Below are 22,671 nucleotides of genomic sequence, written 5' to 3'. Positions count from 1 at the left end.
TTTGGAAAAGGCTGCTGGTGTGCCTTTTAAGTCCCTCTTTGCTTCTGCTTAGCCAGAATTTGAGTAGAGTCATGTTTTGTAATTCTTGACGGCAAGCAGCCTCTCCGAGTCACTAGCTCCATAAGGAAGGGCAACGAGGACAATTACTCCCCAGAGCAGAGCTTACTATGGTTCAACAAAAGGGGAGAGGGTGGCCCCCAGGGAATGCGCTGGGCTAATGTGAGGCCCTTAGAGTCTCATGGGAGTTTCCTTGCACCCCTATTATCCAAGATTCCTAAAGGCCCACCGCTTCTTTCTTTCTTTTCATGGAAATTCCAATTTATTTTCATTTTCTTATTCCGTCTTTTTCTACGAAGTGAAAAAACAATCTCAGTTAGCCAACTTAGAGAAAGCAGCTATCTTTTATTGCTTCTTTTATGCGAATGAGTTGATTGGAGGATGTAGATAAGATCTTCCCATTCTTTAAAAATGAGACTCTGAAGATAATATTTTACTAGCTAGTGTAATCCCAAATCCAGTTCTCTAGTCACCAAGATGCTGATGAGGATGAAAATGCACCAGGCATTTTTGGCTGATTATTGCCACACAGAAAGTTCTGGCACAGGAGGAGCAGCCCACTGTATATGGGGAAGGTTTGCAGATTATATACATCTGGTTCACAGGGGAAGAGCCCTTCGAGGGTGGAAGGGAGAGATTTTGCCTCTTCACCTCCAGAAATCTTAGTCCTGGGTAGAAGGAGGGACTGAAACCCCAGCACACAGCATGCCCAGCCCTGGGGTTGACCCTTGTTATAAATCCCTCTAACTGAGGCTGCTGTTGGTTTTCTTGAATGATACACAGTACCCTTCTCCTGGAAAGTCTCTTATGCTGCAGTTCTCTCGGATCAGACTTTTGGGGCCCTTAGGAGGGTTAAGGGGAGAGATGGTTTGGCCCAGCAAAAATTCTCAGAAATGAAACTCTATGTTCTCCAAACTGAGCCTTCACAACTAACAATAACAGAAGGTAAAACAGAAGCAAATGATGGCACTCATTGCTCGATCAAGTGTTGATTTAGGAAAAAGCCATGCTGAGCTAACTTAATCTGTTTTTTTTTTTTTTAAAGAGTACTCTTCTTATTAATTATTTTTTCTTTTTCTGTTAAAGGAGAGATTTAAAAATTGAACCTTAGGGCTAATCTTTATTATAACACTAAATGTTCAAATACAAAAAGGAATAATGCTTATGGCTTTAAAGTATATGGTACTCATCTCTGTTGTTTAGGTAGACAAAGAAACCTACTTGAATGGATTTAGAAGGGGCATTGGCAGTTTACTTGCTACATGCCAAGTACTGGCCTAAGCCCCTCTAAGGAATTATTTCAGTTAATCCTCAAAATATACCTCAGGAGTATTATTATTCCCATTTTACAGATAAGAAAACTAAGTCTTGGAAGTATTTAGTAACTTGCACAAAGTGCTACCACTAACAATGACTAGAATCAGGATGAGACTCTAAGCAATCTGATTCCAGAGCCTACACTCTTAACCACTAGACAGTTTACCTGCAAGAATAAAGAAAGTGTTCTGAGGCATCAGCTTCCAGGCTTCTAAAAAAATGGTGGCCAAGGGGGACCTGGGTGCCTCAGTCAGTTAAGCACCTGATTTTTGGTTTCAGCTCAGGTCATGATCTCGTGTGTCCTAAGACCTGGCCCCACACTGGGCTCCGCACTCAGCGGGGAGTCTCCTTCTCCCTCCTTCTGTGCCCCTCCATGTTTGTGTTCTCTCTCTTCCCCTCTCTCTCTCTCTCTCTATCAAATACATAATAAATCCTTTAAAAATGGTGGCCAAGCCTTTTAGTTGCGAGACAGCAGGTCCTTTGACCCAATCAAATGAGCCTTTGCTGTTGGCCACAACTCCCTCTAACCTCCCCCCAACACTCAGCATGTGTTCTGGCTTATGGACACAAGTCCTGCTCCTTCTTCACCATCCAGTCTTGATTTGAGTCTCCATCCAGGTTTTACTAATGGTTGTTCAAATTAGACAGGTAAGGCCACATCATAACAGCTCTCAGAGAGGGCATTGCAAGCCATACAGAGAAGCTTATTGCCCTCAAAGTCTCCATCACAAGGACTGCTTTGTAAACTGTGTGATCAGATGCAGAGGTGGCAATAATAAACTCTTCACAATAATTTACTTGTCTCCAACCTAAGTCAAGGAGAACCCTATCATGTTACCTCCACCAGAGCAATGAGCCATCAGTCTACACTTGGAAATAATAGTATCTTTCATTTGTGATGAGCTTTGAAGGTTACAAAGGGCTTTCACAACTACTAAATTGTCACAAAAACTCTGAACTTTTTCCCACTGTCCCTATTTACAGATGAGTATGTTGTAGTTCAGAGAGAGAAAGTACTTTGGCTCAAAGTCCTACAGAAATAGTAGACATGACACCTAAAACCCAAGTTTTCCATCTCAAAATCTGGTGTGCATTTCTAGTATGATGTCACTTAAGGCAGAATTTCACCTGTATTTATTTTCATTCCTGGGGGTAGATGTTCTTAATGGTGTATGTACCACACACTTTCTCATGTACTCTGTCTGACTTTTAAGTAGATAATAACCACCCAATCAACCTGGATGACTTGAGTCTTAGATAATCCCTTCTGTCTATAGGAGTCATCTGCCATCATCTAAATAACTTTAACATGATTCTTGACATTTATAATCAGGGTTCAGAAAAATCTAAAGTAATAGACAACTTTTAAGAAATGGAATAACAGCTAGTTTCGCATTACTGTAGACACAATACTGGATTAAGAGAGGGCAACATGAGTCCCCAAAAGTGAACATTTGGGCAAGTCACTGCCTTTCCCATTTGAAATCTAAGGGTGTTGGATTAGCATTAGATCATCCCTTAAACTCTCATGTATTATGAGTCTGTTCATTTTAGCTGAGATTTAAAGGAAACCAACAAATGTAGAAGCAACAGGAGGCCAGCAAGAATTATGTTGGCTTCTAGAATTCCTCTGAACCACCACCTTCAGGTCTCAGGTCACAAGAAGGTAAATGCTGGGAAGAATTTGGAGAGCTCATAGAGCTGGGTTGGAGCCATCCCTGCAGAGTCTCCCTTAAGCCAGGTGGGCAGAGCCCCTCCCCATAGGCTTCCAGGGTCAACATCTTTCTCAGAAACAGCTTTCTACTAGCAGTGAGTTCTTCCTTGTCTACCTCCTCAATCACACACCTCATCTGTGCCCTTTTCCTTTTCTTCCAGTTTCTGTGGTTGAAAAATCTTGGATGACTGCCAGTGGTATAATAGCAAAACACAAGAAGCTGTTTGGCCAAGAATAGGACTCAAATTTAAGAGATTACTCAGGGAACCTTTCCCTTAAACAGTGGAAGAAATTCTGGTTGAGTTCCAGCATCCATTCTGCCTTTCCCAGACAAATACCAATGTGGTTTGGGGGCTTATCAAGGGCAGGTTCTGAGACACATAAGCCAAGGGTGGGATTGTGGTATTTTTCTGATCGCTCTTGCCAGTAACCGGTTTAAAAATCCAGCTTTGGGCTAATCCGCATAAGGCCTTAGTCTGATAGCAGCAAATGATTTTTTCAGGGATTGACCCTTCCAAGTAATCTCTGGGACCTCTTTCCTACTACAACATCCTTGCTCATTCATGTCCAGCCATACTGACCTCCTTGTTTCTTGAACATGCCTGAGGGTCTTTGTATGAGCTGCTCCCTGTACCTGGAGTGATTCTCTCCACACACTCCAAACCTAACTCCTTGATCTCCTTCAATATTTAGCTCAAATATCACCCTCTCAATGAAACCCACTCTCTCCATTTTTTTTTAAAAGATGTTATTTATTTATTTGACACAGAGAGAGAGATCACAAGTAGGCAGAAAGACAGACAGAGAGAGAGAGAGGAGAAGCAGGCTCCCAGCTGAGGAGAGAGCCGGATGTGGGACTTGATCCCAGGACCCTGAGATCATGACCTGAGCTGAAGGCAGAGGCTTAACCCACTGAGCCAACCACCCACTCTCTCCATCTTATTTGAAATTGCAATCCATTCCTTTATCACCCCAAATTTCTTTGTTTTCCTATTTCCACCCTCCATAAGATCTTTTAAACATTCTATAGAGTGTAATTATTTATTACATTTATTGTTGCGTATTTTCACTCACTCCCATGTAAAGCACATGGTAAGGATCTTTGCTTTGTTCACTGCTTCACCACAAGAGCTTACTCCAGTGCCTGCTGAGTTCAGCATTCAATACCTTCTATTTATTGCATGTTCTTGACATGGTGACCTCACCATCTTCCTTTCTCCCGCCTCCTTTCCAGGGTACACACGATGAAGAGATGCAGCTTTGGTAGTCATAAAGGATTGGGGCACTCAATGCTGGGCAAGAGCGATGATGAAGCTTTTCCCTAAGGGGGAGAAATGAATCTCAGGTCTCCCATAGCACTTGGATTTTCAAGCTTTCAAAAATGCTACATCAGCATGGGCTGGAAACAGCACAGAATATCTCTATTTGGTCTAAAAATAAAAGAAATTTTAAGAAGTCCACTGTGATAAAATTAAAATATGGAACCCAAAGGTCTTCCGAAGTGCTACCTGGAGGTTTGCTGTGGAAATTCTATGAGCTATTGTTCTGTGAGCTTTAGTATAGTTGTAAAAACAGTAGGTCTTTGCAAGTGGCTGCTTTTCTTTCTCTGAAAGAGCTATAGGTGGAATTTAGGTATACTGTTCAGAAAAAAGAACTTTAGAGAAGTAGATGCATTTGGGGGTCTATACAGTTTCCACGAAGATCTCTATATGGAACATCTGCATGTGTCTGAACTTGAATGCCATCTAGGAAGACCAGAACCTCAGTCTCGCAAAAATGGCTCACGGGGTCCAATGGTAAGTGGCTGACACCATTCCTGAGGGTATAGACCTCTTGTGTGGTGATCTGAGGCCTCCTCCAGGCTGACTAAGTGAGGGAGACAGCAAGGCATGCATCAGGACCACAGGACGTGACACTGTAGCCCAGTCAGACAGTATTTTCACCTTTCCTGGCAGAATCCCATGAGCCCATCTCCTTAGGCAATTTTAGATCAATTTAAGGCAGGAAAAAAATGTATTCATGGAACACTATATCATAAACTAATGATGTACTGTATGGTGACTAACATAACATAATATAAATTTTAATAATTAAATTAAATTTAAAAAAGAAAAAATGGTACTCACATTGATAACATATTCCTACTCCACAACCCTGAATATCTGAAGTGATACCATTTAAAACAGTACCCTAAGAGACATGATTAGGAAATATTTCACAAAGAAGAGGCAGCAATAATTTTTCAATTCAAAAATATAAATTAGGAGGTAATATCTCTAGTTTCACAAGGAAAAGGAATCCTTCTTACTCAGCAGACTCCAGATTTATTTTCTGCATTTCTCAAAGAGCTGTCCTTTGAACAATTTCCCTTGTATCTCAAGAAATGAAGACCTATCTTAAAAAAGTCAACCCGGAAATTATTAGAATTGCTCTCTTTCCCACTAGAACACATATTCAAAAGAATACATTATAGCAGCAATGGCCACAGTCGCCAAACTATGGAAAGAACCAAGATGCCCTTCAACGGATGAATGGATAAGGAAGATGTGGTCCATATACACTATGGAGTATTATGCCTCCATCAGAAAGGACGAATATCCAACTTTTGTAGCAACATGGACAGGACTGGAAGAGATTATGCTGAGTGAAATCAGTCAAGCAGAGAGAGTCAATTATCATATGGTTTCACTCATTTGTGGAGCATAACCAATAGCATGGAGGACAAGGGGCGTTAGAGAGTAGTAGGGAATTTGGGTAAATTGGAAGGGGAGGTGAACCATGAGAGACTATGGACTCTGAAAAACAGTCTGAGGGGTCTGAAGTGGCGGGGGGGTGGGAGGTTGGGGTACCAGGTGGTGGGTATTATAGAGGGCACAGCTTGCATGGAGCACTGGGTGTGGTGAAAAAATAATGAATACTGTTTTTCTGAAAATAAATAAATTGGGAAAAAAAAAAAAAAAAAAAAGAATACATAAAAATACTCTGCTGCTGTTTTTCTCTGTCTCTTCCATTCTGTAAGCTCAAACAGCTATTCAGCCTCAGAGCTCATGTCCCAAGATTCCCTATGAAGAATTTCAATCTCTTTCACAAAGCTCTTGTGCTATTTTTTTCTTGTGATATTAATTAATCCAATAAAATATCTTAGCAAAACAACTTGTGCTTTCCAGAGTCCTCTACCTTAAATATAATTAACTCCTCAACTGAGACACAAACTTTACACGCAATCTTGGGTTCAAGCATCAACCATCCACCCTTTAAAGAGTACATAATCTCTCTGCTTATTGCTGGTCTATATCCATGGGCCAATTATTTTACCATGCTCACCTTAGTCCCTTTCAGGCTCTGATCAGTCACATAATTGTCTATTACCTTCTGTTTCCCCTTCAGTCTTGTGTCATCAGCAGCACCAGCATCACAAAGCAATGGCAGTACTATTGAATGCAGGTCTCTGTGCTAAGTGCTTTATATACATTACCTCCTTTAATCATGAAGCAGTCCTAGAAGTAGGTATTCCTATCAACTCCATTTCACAGATGGGAACACTGATGTTAAGAAACACCAATTTGTGCATCAAGGTTCACACAGCTGGTGTGACAAATCTGGAATTTAATCCCAGGTCTGCTTGACCCCAAAGCCTGTGTTCTAAACCACTACTCTATAGGGCCACCCTCAGACAACTAAACTGGAATGGAGTCCCCTCACGTTGCAAAGCAATTTTTCCAAAGTATAAATTTCACAGGTGTGCTGCAAAAGATGCTACCGTGATCAATACTTGAAAATGCAAATGCAATCATTATATTATGTTCACCTCAGAACACAAAAGCTTGATTGCATAAAAATGCTGCTTTTATTAGTAAACAGGAGAAGGTTGAAACAGTCTTGCAATTTCTGTATTGCTTTATCAGTACTAGTTTAGAGTATGAAAATTTGATCAAAGCAGCTTCTTAAGAATTCAGTTTCATTTATATTTTCAGTCCCCAAATATAAATATGGCTGTGGCACATATCAGGGACATTAAGGACACTTGTATAAAAATGGAATTGAATGTTGCATTGTAATCCTCTTTTTCACCCAGCAGAATTTGGGGGAAAAATAATATACTTAAGTATATTGTTTTGGAAGCCATAACTCAGCAAAATGTCATAAAACAAAATATCTCAATCTGATATGTGATATCAAGTATTCAGGAATTATATTTTCAATAAAAGCATATCTCTTGGGTTTACTGCACCAAAACAAGAAGAGATACAAGATTATAATTTTATGACGTGTGACACTTAGAGGGAAAAAAAGATAATTTTTTTTCACTTACTTTGTATTGTCAAAGCAAATCATCTCCCCAGCCGCAATTCTCTTGTTCATAGGTAAGAGGTTGGAAAGGAAAGATGCCTCTAGTCCCAGTGAGGGTCTTCCATGTTTGACTGGCAAGGAGAGAAAAGATAGGAGTCGTAGCAAATCTCCTCACCATTATCTAGGTAGAAAATTCCCCAGACTTCTCTCTCAAAGAATCTAAGGTTTGACTCCAGAAAGGACTCAAAAATCAGACTCCTGGGCTCTACAGGGCATGACAGCTGCCCGGCCGAGGGAAACCTCGGCCTCCTCGATGGTCATTCTCAGCTTTGGCCACCAATACTGGGAACCAAGCAAAGAATCTGCAACTCAGCACGAGAAGCATTTGGAAGGAATTTTCTGAGAGCCGTTATAAATCAGGGACCATGAAAATCAGATGCAGACACATCAGTCAGGAAAAGAGCTTTGAAAACTCTCGTGCATTTGGCGGTTTCTAATTTAGAAGCAGACTCTGCTATCGACTGCTGGTGTGTTCGCCTGATCTGTGGCACTACTCATTCTAACCTGGTCCACTGGGAAATTACTATCACCTTGGCTCAGAAATCAGTTAAAACCATGGAACTCGCCATATGGTGTGAATCGGGCTTTGTCAGGAGGTACAGCGTGAGCACCCTTCCGAGGCTGTACCCATTGACAGGCCAGGGGCCCGTTGAGTCACAGCTGGTGAGGGAAGCACACTGCTAACCGGTAGGCTATGGATGGCATTTCTGAAAAGGTCTCCTCTCTTAATTTTTACGAGACCTAAATTTCTTCAAAAACCTAAGAACAGAGTTATCTTCGGATATGCTTTCATTTGTGCTCCCTAGGGAACAGAAAAAAAAAAAAAAACCAGGCAATTTATCTTATATTTTAAGATTAAAAGTTGCCCAAAATTCACAGGTGAAGGAAGGATTCTGTTGACTGGTAGTATCAACCAAAGGATGTCACCTTTCATGAATTACAGATTTTGTCCAGTATTGTTCATCTTAGCTGCCCACCTGAAGTGGTAGGGGGTTAAAAAGAAGTTTCTCTCTAGCGTAAGCTTTCTTTCTTTCTTTCTTTCTTTCTTTTCTTTTTTTCTTTTTTTCTTTTTTTAATGATGAAATGCTTTTACCATACATATCTTTTTCTTGGACTTGATTTTTCTTAGAAACAATTTAACAGGTACCTGGGTGGCTCAGTCAGTTAAGCATCTGCTTTCAGTGGGGATCCTGATCTCAGAGTCCTGGGATCAAGCCACACATCAGGCTCCCTGTTCAGTGGGGAGTCTGCTTCTGCCTCTGCCTCTGACCCTCCCCCTCCTCTCCTGCTCCATCTCTTTTTACCTCTCAAATAAATAAAATCTTAAAAAAAAAAAAAACAATTTAACATCTCTGGAATTTATATGTTTCTTAAAATTTATAAGATATCTTAATTTAATTCATGTTTCTTTTTTCTTAGTTTCAATCAAATATGGTATTTCCATGGCAATTTACCTAATCTAAATGCCCATGTATCCCTAAACTTCCTTCCTTATAAATATGCCCAGAGCTATTTTGAGATAAACCGAAGACATGAAGGAGACCTCCCTTATATCTGTATCTGCAGCTGGCCCTGCTCTGCTTTCCCCCGAAACTCTGCTCCTTGCCTGGGGTCCTGGGCAGTGACAGACCCCTGTGGTAGCCCAGACTTCTCACTCCATGCTAAAGATGACCGGTTCTTACCATGACATCTACCACCAATAACATCCTCCCCAGGCTGCCTTCTTCTCAATATTTTGTATTCGTGTCTCCAGAGACATTTGCTAATGGAAAATAAAGCAAATTGTATAAAAACTAAGAAGACAGACGGACAAGCTCATGTATGGGAAGACCTGGCGAAGAAGTCTTCAAATTCAGACTATACCTTAAAATACCCAGGCCTTGGGGCCTTGCATATCAGTCATAGATTCTGAGATTTTCCCTGGCATTGGGGACACTGTAAAGGATGATATCATGGCCCCACAGTAGAGTAGGGTTGACCTAGTACCTGCATAATAAAATAAAATAGGAAAGTAAAACAAAACAAAATTAAATCAAAGCAAAAATTCCTTCTTAATTGTCCCAGAAGATGCAAACTGACAGCCCCAGGTTTGTTTGTTTGTTTTATAGCTACTTCTATGTGTATTTGGCTCTATTGTCTGCTACCTGGTATTTTAAAAGACTAATAAGGCATTTTTTATTCTATACCACAAGCTGCTTAAGCAGTACCCCTCACAGTAACATGGGAGTCAGGGGTAGAGAAGGTGTCTGGGGAGAAGACTACGGATAAAAATGCTCTGGTGTTGGGGCACCTGGGTGGCTCATTCGGTAAAGCATCTGCCTTCAACTCAGGTCATGATCTTGGGGTCCTGGGATTGAACCCGCCTAGGCTTCTCCCTCTCCCTCTGCTGCTCTCCTTGCTTGTGCTCTATCTGTGTCAAATAAATAAATACATAAAAACAAATTTTTAATGTTGTTGTGTTGAAAAACTAGTAGGACATCCCATGGGTCGGGCAGGAAGTGAAGCTGAGCTGTGAAACCAAAAGCAGAGCAGGTGGACGGTCTAGATGAAGTGTCTGGAAAGTGTCATCTCTGGGGACGGCAGCGGGACTCTGGGAGTCTGGGGACCCAGACCAGAGGGCCGTCCACTAGAGTGCTGTTCCAGCCTGGGGGGCAATGAGACTGAAGAGGCAGAACATGTGGAGAGACAGGAAGAGAATCAAATATAGAGCTGCTGAAGGGGGGACAGCCACATTTTGGGGATCTGAAGTGGACCAGAAATTAGCGAGAGGGACTGAGGTGCCATGAGGGTTGGAAAGAGGAGGGCGTCCCATGGTGAAACCCGAGGTAAGTGATCAGACACTGAGAGGTCGCTAGAGAAATGTGGAATCTGATGGTGACAGGGTGGCAAGTGAAGCCTGAGAGGGGAACGGCTGGAAAGAAGTCAGATGTGAACATCAGCAAGTAGACGGCTCCAGAAGACCGAACATGAAGGCTTCGTTTCGGAAAACCAGATGGCCCAGAAAAGTCACAGAGAGCACACACCACCTTTTAACATACTTGCTAGCCAAGAATCCCAACTGTTGCATATTTAGTAAAATAAAAGGTACACTTACTTAGTTTCGAGACATCTGAGGAACTTCCCAGGTATTTCAAAATCACCCCTTCTCCCACAACTTCATCAGTTCCCCACTTGGACAGCAATTATTTGTTGTGGTCAGGATCAGGGCATAAAAATCGACCTTTGTCTAAGGTCAACACCAGCACTATAGTTCTGGCTTCCTCCTTGCCACTCAGCAGCTGCCCTTCTAGAATTTACTGAAAACAATTCCTCTGCCAGGAAAATGTGCCAGTGCTCTATTTATTGATTTCAGAAAGCTGTGACAAACAACCGTGATGCAGAACATAGTATTATTACCCAAATCTCTCAATGGACTTAGGTCAACACTGGGAAATCATCAGAATCACGGTGGTTCCAGGGCTCGCGAATTCCGCCTTTGAGTGGATTTTTTTGGAGACTTACCGAACTTCGAGCTTAATCTCACGTTAACTGTATTCTACATATATAACCAATCTTGTCCATGTGCTCTGTGTAATGTCACGTTACGATCAGCTCAAGGAGCATTCAGCTGATACCATGCCCCCCTGATGCCGGAGATCTACTCCACTAAAAGCTATTGCGTATCAGATTAGTCCTCTGCTATTTGCTCTGTATGTCATCCGTGCTGAGTTTTACCCTTACAGAAGTAGCAATCCACAGTTAAATCACAGAAAAGAGGATATAAAGTTGTCGGCAGGGGAGGCAAGACGGCCACGCTGGCCCAGACAGTCATTTCCCTCAACAGGTCTCCCTGTTCCAAGCCCCGTGCCTCGGGACTTCGGTTTGGTCTGTGCACCCGGTATTCATCAAGCTTCAGGAAGTTGAGCTCATGCTGGTTGAGCGGGAGAAAATGATCAAGGAAATGCTGGCTTATTAAATGGCCATGAGAAGCCTAACTTCACAGAGGATCAGGAATTCGGCACAGCTTTTCAGCACCTTCTGCTGTGGCAAAATCCTCCTGGGCAAGGAGAGCAGGAAAAACGGGGTCCCAGGGAGATCTGACCTTCACGTCTTCTCTGCAGCTCACTGGCTGCGGGATCCTGCTCGTGAACCTCTCTGTACTGCCGGGTCCAGAGGGGGACAGTCAGCCCAGTGATAGTGTTCTTTGGTGAGGCTGTCACGAGACTTAAGTGAACAAATTCATGTAAAATGTTTATCACAATGATAAGTAAATGCGGAATGAGGATTTACTACAATTATTGTGTGGAAGGATGAATCACGACCAGATTATTTGGTGGCCAGGGAATCAGAGAACAGTGGTTTGAGGAAGAATCTCACTCCATTAGTATTTGCTTCTGGGCTGTTTGTCATGCAGAGAGAGAACCTCCTCTACCCAGAACTGTAAAATTATTCTCCTATATTTTAATCTAGTATTTTATGGTTTTATTTTCCATGTGTAAATCTTTGCTCCCTTTCAAATATATTTTATTTAAGGAGTTAGCTTTATTTTGTTCCTTAAATGGTTATTCAGCCATCCCATTTCATTATATTTTATTTTTTCTATTTTCTCTCTTGAAGGATGAGTTTCTGGGAGTGGAGGCTTACTTTCACACCATATTTGCTCATAGCTGGTATGAATTCTTTCTGAGGAATTCTATCTTTGTAACTTTTAAGTGATACACATATGGCTATAGTTTGGGGTCATTCTGCAGATCAATAGAGGGAAATTTCCTCAGAAAGGTAGAGAGCATTACATTGGGGTCTCTTTCTAGTTGGAGACTATTCACTCAGCACAGACCCTCCCACGTTGCCCTCCTCACCTCACCTGATGGGGGGGACTCACTGCAGTAGGTGGCTTCTTGGTCCCATGAAAGGAGGAAAGGGCCACGAGCCAAACACCTGAAAAATCAGGAAAAATTATTTAATCTTTGAACCTTCACGTTTTCACTTACAGAATGAGTAAAATAATACTTGTCATTCTCCTCTTAAGACTGTGTAAGGATAAACTCATATCACAGAAATGGGGCGCCTGGTGGCTCAGTTGGTTGAGCAACCGCCTTCGACTTAGGTCATGATCCTGGAGTCCTGGGATCAAGTCCCACATTGGGTTCTCCGCTCAGCAGGGAGTCTGCTTCTCCCTCTGACCCTCCCCTTTATCATGCTCTCTTTCTCTCTCTTAAATAAATAAAATCTTTAAAAAAGAAAAAAGAAATGCCTGTGCTTTGAGAAAGCAGCCGCATTCTCCACCGTATGGGCTACTGTGGACAGTGTGAAGCTGAAGAGACTGACCTTTGACCCAACAAAGGGAGGTACCTCTTGATCACCTCAAAGGGAACCCTAAGAGTTGTGGGGAAAGAAATCTACTTGGGAAATCAAGGATTCCATTTGGAAAATTGGAAACAATTCTGGTATAATTAGGGACTTTACATGATCTATGGTTGACGGTACCAATATCTCCTGATTAGAAATGCCTACAGCTGTTGGGCTGTGCAGTCTTGGTGTGGGAAGGAGCTACTATGGAGTAATAATGGTCGATAACAGAAAATGCTTGCAGGTTCAACAGAGCCAGGGTAACTTCAAATCACGTCTTCACATCTCTTTCCTACAATCGATTCCCCCCTCTCCGACTCACACACACGACTAACACATTCACTCATCGTTCCACTCCTAATCTGTAGGTATGTCTTCTCTGACATTTTAGGAGGGAGGCCGTGGTAGCACACACGGTGTATGAATGGTGCGCTCTGGAGTTGTAGGGGCTTCCCAGCCTTCTGCAGCAGCGCTGACTGAGGGAGGGTCGGTATATTTAAGAAAATAGCTTTAAATAAGGTATGAGCTTTTCCCTAGGTGAGTCTGCAAACTTTTAATTCACGGAACAGCAGGCTGTTTGAGAGCCAGGAGCACTCCAACAGGGACTGGACCTACAGCAGCAAAGCAAGCTAGATCATGCTCCAAATCATCCGTCTAATTAGCTGCAATTGTTTTCAAGCCTTTGCAGTGCTGGCAAGTGGCGTTCTAGAGCACAGATCTGCAAGTTTTCCTTGCTCCGTGAAAGGTCATACTGTAAATATTTTTTTGTTTTGCAGACCACATGAAGTCTCTGCCACGACTACTCCGCTCTTCCACTGCAGCACAAAAGCATTCAGATATCATATGTAACGTGAGGGACAACATGGCTGTGTTCCAATAGAACTATTTGAGGTTTGAGTTTGAAATTTATACAATTTATAAAATTTGAATTTTATGTAATGTTACCCACCACACACACACACACACACACACAAGCATTTGATTCTTTTTTCAACCATTTAACAATGTAATACCATGCTTAGCTTGATGACAGGCAAATACATGAACAGGTGGTGGGTTGGATTTGGCCCACAGGGTATATTTCGTGGATGCCTGCTTTAGGTCCCTCACTGGAGGGTCATTCCAGAGGGACCAGTGGGGGCCACTGCAGGTTCTGGACTATAACACTCTGGCCCAGTTGGGCCCCCTTGAGGACACTGAATCAACCTTGATCCGAAAGTGACCAGCCTGAGAGAAAGGGGAGATTTTGTTACAAAGCACTCTTTATAGTTCTCTGAGAGTCAAGATAACCACTGGATTCTCTAACTTACCCTTGTCAATGTTGATGACATCAGAAAGCTAGAGAAGGTGCCTGCTGGTTTCTGGCAATGCTCTGACAATCTTTAAGGCCCTCTCACTTGGATTATTATAGTCAAGATGAAAGTCATAGTTTCAACACTGAGATGGCTCCTTCTTTCTGGGGAGAGCCCCATATACATAGCATGTTGCAGCTTAGAGAACATTCTCCCATTGCATACAAACAACCTTGAGATTCCTTGTTTTTATTTGTTTATTTCTTGGGTTTGGGTTTGTTGATGTTGTTGTATATTTTTAGGAGATACTAAAAAAAGATAAAAAAAAAATCTTAACTTTCTACCACCTGCTACTGAATTAAGCGCTGGTATGAAAATGTAATATTCTGTGTGGTTTGTTTGATCACACAGTTCTCTGATGCCATATCTAATTTTTCCAGCCTGACCTTTCCTAAAATTCTGCTGGCTCTTTCATTGGGATTTAAGTGAAAGGGCAAAGCGTCTTGCATAAATATAGAAACAGAGTAGGAATTGTATAAAATCCACTGAAGCAAAAGAAACTCAGGGCAATTAATGGCATTCGTTGAATCTACTTGCTCTCAGGGAACTTACTATCCTGCAACATACAGAAAACCTCTGGATAATGCGCTATTTATCATTTATGGAAGAAAAGAGGGCTATAAAAAAAATCAAAGGGAACAAGTATGTGTATATATTGAAATCAAACATTGACCAGACTACCTTTCTTAAGCTATTTCAAGAGTAAAGATCTGGAAGTTTAGTAAGGACATGTGCGTGTGACCCAACCCCTCCTCCATGAAATATCCTTCCCTATCAAAAACAACCCCTCCCTAAAAACAAAACAACAACAACAACAAAAAACAAAACCCTCCCTACCCCCATATACAAATAAGAGTCCTATGTTTTTAACCTCTAAAATAATATGAAACATGCTTATGAATTTTCATAGTTATTTAAGTCTAGATTAGAGTCAGCTCCAAAGAATAGTAGGACCAGCCCTCAAACCCAGACTGGTGCTCCTCGGCCTCTCTTCTCACTTGAAGTTCCCAGTGACCTTGTCTTCTTTCCCTTTCTCTATTTTTTGTTTCCTTTTATTTTTTAAAGTTAGCTGATTTTGAAAAAAATTGAAATTATGGAAAATTCAAAAAAAATAACATCACATCCTACCATCCAAAAATAACATCTACCACATTTCCTTCTGTCACAAAAAATTAAATTTTGCAACTGAAACTGAAGTCCCCTTTTCACCTCCCCAGAAGCAACCTTTATTGTGAGTCTGTCGTATATCTTTCCATACCATTTTTGTTCCTTCTGTACATTGTGAATCCACAAATATTCTATGGTGCTATTTTATAGATTTATATTTTAATAAATGGACTCACTCTGTGTATATGATTCTGCTTCTTGCATTTTTCAATCAATACCATGTTTTTAAATCCTTTCATATATATTTTTCTTCTTTAAAGCTGCTCATCACCCACAGTACCCCCTTTGTAATTATTGTCTCTCGTTTCCCAACGCCTTGAAGTAACAATATACAAGCTCTCTTAATTTTAAATATTCTACTACCAGTCATCACGGGAAAGCAGGAAATGCTAAACAAGAAACATGGAAAGTTACAGAATTTCATAGATCTTAGGAAGTCCAGAAAATACAGCCCCATGCTATAATCCTTAATATCCAAGCCAGACAGAAATGGTGGCTGGAAACCCCATCGTATTTTGTTCTTCTGTTTTTGAAAGTAGAACTCAATCAACCTCATCCCTCCTCTTGACCTAAAAAGAAATATTCTGCTGACCCCACTTATTGTAATAAGGCTCAGCCTAGGCTCTCGTATGGCCGTGAAGGAACCCAAAAGAAATGATCCATTAGTTTCAATGGGTGAGTTACTTTCTGAGGTCACCTGGACCAGACAGAACCCATTTCATTGAAAGATTTCGCTTTTAAGAGAACAGAGTGGTGAAGAGCCTGATTTCTGGGATCTGACTACCTGAATTTCAATGCCAGGTGTGCCCCTGACAAGCTCTTTGGTCTCAGACAAGTTTCTTTATATCCATGTGTAATATTGTCTCATCTCTAAAATGAGAATAATAATGGTTGTTTGAGGATTAAGAGCTAATCTATAATGAGTCCTTGATAAGTGTTAGTAGCCATCACTATCGTTATTGTTATTCGGGGTCCTGTAGATTCATGGGGCCTACATCGATTCGCAGTCAATGAAGAGAAATGAGCTTTATACCTCTTCCTGAAAACTTGTCATTTAGATGCAGTCAATATGCTGGGTTATCTAGTGATATTCAGTTTTAAAGGCAAGCTGAGCTAAAAATCCATACATGAATATAGGTTCAAAAGTTGATATCTCACTTACGTGCAGCCCCATGAATTTTCAGGATTAAAAAACCAGCATCATTACCGTCGAGAAGTTTTGTGAATTCACATGAGAATGCCAACTAGGGAGTCAATGTTTTAGCAATAGTGCAGCCTGAAATAGTGGCCCGTAAGGAGTGCCCTGAGGGCTAGGGGAAGAGGTTATGGGTACTTTATTGGCAATGAATGGGTTATGGGTATTTATTGGCGATGAAGAAGAAGACAATGGTCAATAAAGAAGATGTTTATTAGAAGCTGTGATTATTTTTACCAAACCAAGCCCACTCAGGTGGAATCATGGAGTTATCCACAGAAATAAGATGATCATAATAACTATTGGACTCTTGTAAACACTATGGGAAAAGTATTTGCTATGATTTTTCTTTATAGGAAGAAAGCTCCTGTGATAAAACAATGACGAATAGCTTTTATGAACTTTTGGGAGTTGGACTGCTTGTGGAGTTTTTGGGTGAAGAAGTCACCTTTGCCAATAGTGACAATTTTGTCAATCATCATTTCGTGAAACTCTGAAGTTCCAAAAAATCTCCCCAAACAAAGTCAAAGCCAGTGTGTAGGAGAAAATTAAAGGCAAGAGTGCTAAAACGAGGAATTTTAAAAAGTCAGTTGCCATTTGAAAGATTTTAAGCAAATGGAAACCACCAGAAAAAGGGAAGAAATCCCTGCTGCAGCAGCACATGGGTTAGAAGTCAGGAGGCCACTGGAGGAAAATTCTGTACCTATTCTGAGAACAAAACATTCTTGGAGTGTCAAAGGTTTGTTGCAGTTGTGTTCAAAACACATTCTAGGACTTGATTGCTATGGAAAATGCAGAGATGGTGAAGTATTCTGCAGGTGTCTTCAGAGGCCCAAACCTGTGTTCACCTTAAGTTCACACTTCTCTGGAGACCACTTAATTGACTTGTTTTTTTAAAACTGTGAAGATCAAAGCCATCGCCAATGTTTTAGGAGCTTCTTACCACAGAACACTGATCCAGAAACCGTGTCTTCTGTAGTATTCCAAATTTCATTTGGACCATATGTAATTTTATTTAAGTACACAAATAATTATTTTTAATTCCCTAAAACGAAAAGACAGGATATTCTCTGATTATGGTAAGATAACCTCATGCTGAACTGCTCTGGCCAGCTGTTTGGGTGGGGCTCTACTTCTACCAGAGGAGGTTATCAAACACATTTGTGCTCCTACCTGCTGCTTAAGACCCTGATGGGAGGTAATGTTGGCATCACCACCTGGATGGTAAACAGACCCCATCCAGGTTATTCATGACCCCTTAGCAATGAGGACACATTCCTCTGATTAAGGGAGATTTTGATCCTAGAAGTTGCTTCCTGGATTCATGGCTGCATGGTTTTTGTCAGATTAGTAGTCTCTCTGTTAACAGACAGAATTTATTTACTGCACATGGTGGTCCCTTACCACGACTAAACCTATCCTTTATATGCAAATGTCAATGTCCAGTCGGATTGAAAGTATTCTTTAAAATTATGATCTGATGAGACACATGGTCTACCCACTTCAGAAAATTTAAATACTGCTCAAATTAGGGTCTAGTTTCTTCTAAGACTTCTAAAAGGTCTTATCAGGATTTAGGATTACTATTTCAGTATTGGCCCATCTCTTGCATTTTAGAACCTCGAACCCATAAACAGGAGCTTGATTTTCTCCTAGCCAAAGAATCTTTTCTCCTTAGCTACTAAAACATTCCATTTTGATGTGACTTAACTTTGAAAGAAAACTTACAGCCCATGGTAACATTTACCACATGTGGTAAAATATATGCTCATTATAAAACTCATAATAAAAATAAATTTTGCATCTGAAGAACTTGGGTGAATTTGAGCCATAAGACAAAAAAAAAAGGCTCATCACACATTTGCTAAATATTAATTCTCTACTGAGCCATGAAATGGAGCAAAGTTCTAAAGATAAATATTAATGGGGAGTTTCTGCCAATACTATCCAAGAGAATACATTATAATAGTAAATATATCAAGTGAGAATTTCGTTTCCCCAGAATTAAAATAAGCTAAAACTTCCTCTTATGAAGAAATCCTTTACTAATTTGAATTACTATAACCTCTGTACAATTGTTTTCCTTTAAGCATTGATTATTTGGGACCTAGGAAGTCTTCTTAACCTTTTGGTCTTTGGAGAAAGCTCTATGCACTATCCCTGTCATATGCCTGTGTGTTGACTTAGTTTTGATGAACATCTTGGTGGCTTTAATAGAAAACCTTGTATCCCAGACTTTTCTCTGCCACTCCATGACATCATTTTAGATAAATTCTTAAAAAGAACAATGAAAAGAATATTTAAGATTCTACCATTTTAACAAACTTGTCATTCTCCTTCTTGATTTATTCACACACACAAAAATTAACTCACACTTCTAGAAGTAATTACTAAATTTATATATTCATAGAAAACCAGCATACAAGTAGATGATATCACAATTTGATATTTATGAAATGCCAGTTTTCCATAAATATAGAAAATCAGCAATTATAACTGGAGCTGTTTATTACCATTTGGGAGAAAATAAATAACAAATGGACCCACTATTCATTAAAATTCCTCAATAATATAACAACTGTCCCCATCTCAAAATAGTCCTATGTGATAACCGTGTTCTGACTTCAGAGTCACTTATGCTAGTCTCTTACATTTAAAATAATCCTTGCTAAAATATTCTAATTAGCCTTTTCCTGTATTTTCTTCGATATTTACCAATCTTAACATTGTGTGTGTGTGTGTGTGTTTTCTGTGTTGGTTCTGTGTTGGTTCAAAGCACAATCTTATTTGCTCTCAAGAATAGGATTAGCCAGGATTGTGGGTGAGCTATGAAAGAAAGTCATCATGAATCTCTTCTATAACTATGCATACATGTATATATGTTAAAGTTCGACTAGTCATTTTGCTACTGTGTCAAGAGCAGAACTAGGTGAATAGATCTTGGAGAACACACCAGCAGAAGGAACCTCAGGATGCATGAGAATGGGCACTTCTACCTTCACGATGTTAAGGAGGAAATGAGTAGTATGTTCTTTGCCATCACGAAGTGCTAAATTTTCTCAAGAGAGTATTAAATTTTCTACCCTTTTGGTCCATCCTCCAGAAGTTTTTCAGGTTTTGGGTTTGTTACTGTTATCTTGCCCCTCTTAAAGTAACAGGGTTTTAGATAACCATCTCTCTTGCCAAGGCTCCCTTTAGCTGCGGCCAAGGGAGCTATTTTAAGACATCAGTTTCTAGCCAGTATGTTTTTACGTTCAGTGTTGGAGCTTTTGAAGGAAGAAAAGGAACAATGCACAAATAAAACACATGTAAATAGATTGTTTTCTCAGAAAATGATAGTTACCAGTTGTTAAAGAACTCATGGTGTTGAAGAATTTGGAATGAAAATAAAGAAGGTGAAAAGGTATTCAACCAAGACCTTGGGTTGTAATGAGCTCAGAGATCAGGCACTGAGCCCCTTGGAGCTCCACATGCAATACCCACCCCCCCTCCTTGATTACCTGTGGGTATGTAGATTACGGGTTTTTGCAGTCATTTAAAGACACATGTAAAATCATACTATAGGGTTGGTTTTGTATGTCATTCATTTAATACACTATATATCACAAATCTCTTTCTCTGTCATCAAATATTTCTGTAGTCGCTTTAGAGTGTGAATCTACTCTTTTTCAACCAATCCATTATTATCAGGTAAATGTGTAATTTCATATCACTGATATTTTAAACATTGGAATTATGATCATATATATATCTTTACAAACTTTTTTAAGGTATTTCTTTGAAAAAGTTCCTAGAAGCTAAGGTTCTTTTTAAACATTTCTAGTGATGAAAGATTTTGCACATCTCAAGACAAACTTTGATTATTGGACAAGTCCAATTCAAATAAAAGCTGCTTCTGATTCTCATAGACTAAATTAGATTTCCCTAATAGGCTAGAGCTTTTCATGTGCTTACCAAGAGCTAAAAATTACTATTACTCAAAAGATATGTTTTCTATATTCCTCATTTTCTGTTAACCTTTCTTTGGTCATTTCCTCATAGTTTCTTCTGTCTTCAAACTTTTTTGGGAGAGAGAGCATGCCAGCTTTGAGGGAAGAGGAGAGGGAGAGAGAGAGACTCTCAGGCAGGCTCCATGCTCTCAGCACAGAGCCTGATGTGGGGCTCCATCTCATGTCCCTGAGATCATGACCTGAGCTGAAATCAAGAGTCGTTTGCTTAATTAATTGAGCCACCCAAATACCCCTCTCTTTAGACATTTTATTTTTTTAATTTTGTTTTATTTTTTCATTTTAAAATGGAAGGTAGAGTAACAAAGATGTAGCATATTTTCATATATTTCAAATTTTGTGTAATTTAACTGATATTCAAAATGACCCAAAGAATTATCTTCTATTTTTAGGCTTGAGTGAATGTGGCAGAGACTACAGTTTTTCCCCACTGCCTATTTTCTTCCCCCTTAGTGACAGAAGACAGCCTTATGAGCAGACAAAAATTTATTTTCTAACCTTCTTTGCAACTCATTGTGGGAATATACCTACATTCTGCCCAATGAGATGAAATTGGAAGTATTCTGTGGAACTTCCAACTTAGTGGAAGCTGACCCAGCTTCTACTCTCTTTATTCTTTCCTTTTCTATTTCTTCATACATGATGTTTAAGACATCTCTAGTCCTATTAGAATGTGAGGTAATCTTGTGGTTGGAAGTAATGCCCCAGGATAGCAAAATAGAAAAGTCAGAGAAGCCTGGTGTCCAATAACCATACACCTTCCGTAGCATACTTCATTGCTTAACTTCCAGAATTCATTTCGGTGTGAGAAAAACAAATGTCTATTTTATTTCAACCATTATTATTTTGGTTGCTTTTGATAGTAATTGCATAATGCAATTTCTAACACATACAGGAGTCATTAAACCCAAGTGCTAATAGAGAATAATTATTAATTATCTATGCCCTACCAGGATCTTGCCTTAGTATAGGACATTCATGGCAGACAAAAAGGATACGATCAATGAAGAAAGCCATATCAAGTACATATCAAGTGTATATAATCAATGGTTTTGGAGAGAATCTTGATTTATGGGACTATCTTTATAACCATGTATTCAACTAATATCGTACCCTGATAGATACCAAACACTCTAGAGTGTACCATACATTTGTTAATCTACATAGAAACTGGGGACTGTGGCTACATCTTTAATAACTCAAAATCTTTAATGTTCTCAGGAATTGCTAGAAGCAGGATGGTTCTTGGTAACAATGACAGAGGTCAAAGTGAATGTCAGAGAGATAAACTGAAAGAAGAGATGAGCTGAAGTTTAACGATCTCATTGATCCCGTACAAACATATGACTATTTCTTTGAAGGCAGTGGGTATGAAATATACATGGGAAAAGGAAAGATTCGAATGGAGAAAGTGTGGAGGAGAAAACCAAAGAGATAGAATTCGTCAGTTAACCCCTGGCTCTGAGTACTAGGCAGCCTCAAAAGATTTATTCCCTTAGGTTTTGGTCCTGTTTCTTTTTTGCCTCTTCCTTAGCCCACAATGAAACACAGACTGTAGAAAAACATAAGGTAATAACTGCAAACATTGTTTGACAATCAGAAGAGAACTCAAGATAGAAGTAAAAGGAAGAGGAGCCCTAATCCCCTTCTCATGGTCATAGAAAACTCATGGAATTTGCTTTTGGCAGCAACTGTCAAAACTATATATCCCTGGGCTTGATTTCCATGTTAAATCCCTTTTCCTATTATGCAGAAATTGGATGCTATTAACATAAATAGCCAATTTAAATGTACGATAACAATGATGAACATAATTCAAACAACAATGTCATAAAGCCATTTTAAATAACTTTTGAAAAATCATTTTAAATTTCATTCAATGTATATTTTGATAGGGTTAAAAATTCCTTCAGAAAACAACCATGGAAGCTGTGAATTTGACGCTACCTGAATTATTGCTAAAGATCTACCAAGAGAGCGCTTACCGATGAGTTTTAATAACAGTAACGGTAGTCATTTCCAGCTGGGAAACTTACGGGAAGAGAGAGATTTACCTTTTTTCTTCAAGAAGAAATGGAAGCTTTCTGATAGTCATGGGAAGTGGAATTAGGGTGAGATTCTGTCTTAGAGATAATAATTTCTCTTTTTACTTCAGTTATATAAAAAAAAGCAAAGGAAGAGTGA

This window comes from Neovison vison, chromosome 1 (genome assembly GCF_020171115.1).
Source record: "Neovison vison isolate M4711 chromosome 1, ASM_NN_V1, whole genome shotgun sequence".
Taxonomy (NCBI): domain Eukaryota; kingdom Metazoa; phylum Chordata; class Mammalia; order Carnivora; family Mustelidae; genus Neogale; species Neogale vison.
This window is presented reverse-complemented; position numbering follows the sequence as displayed.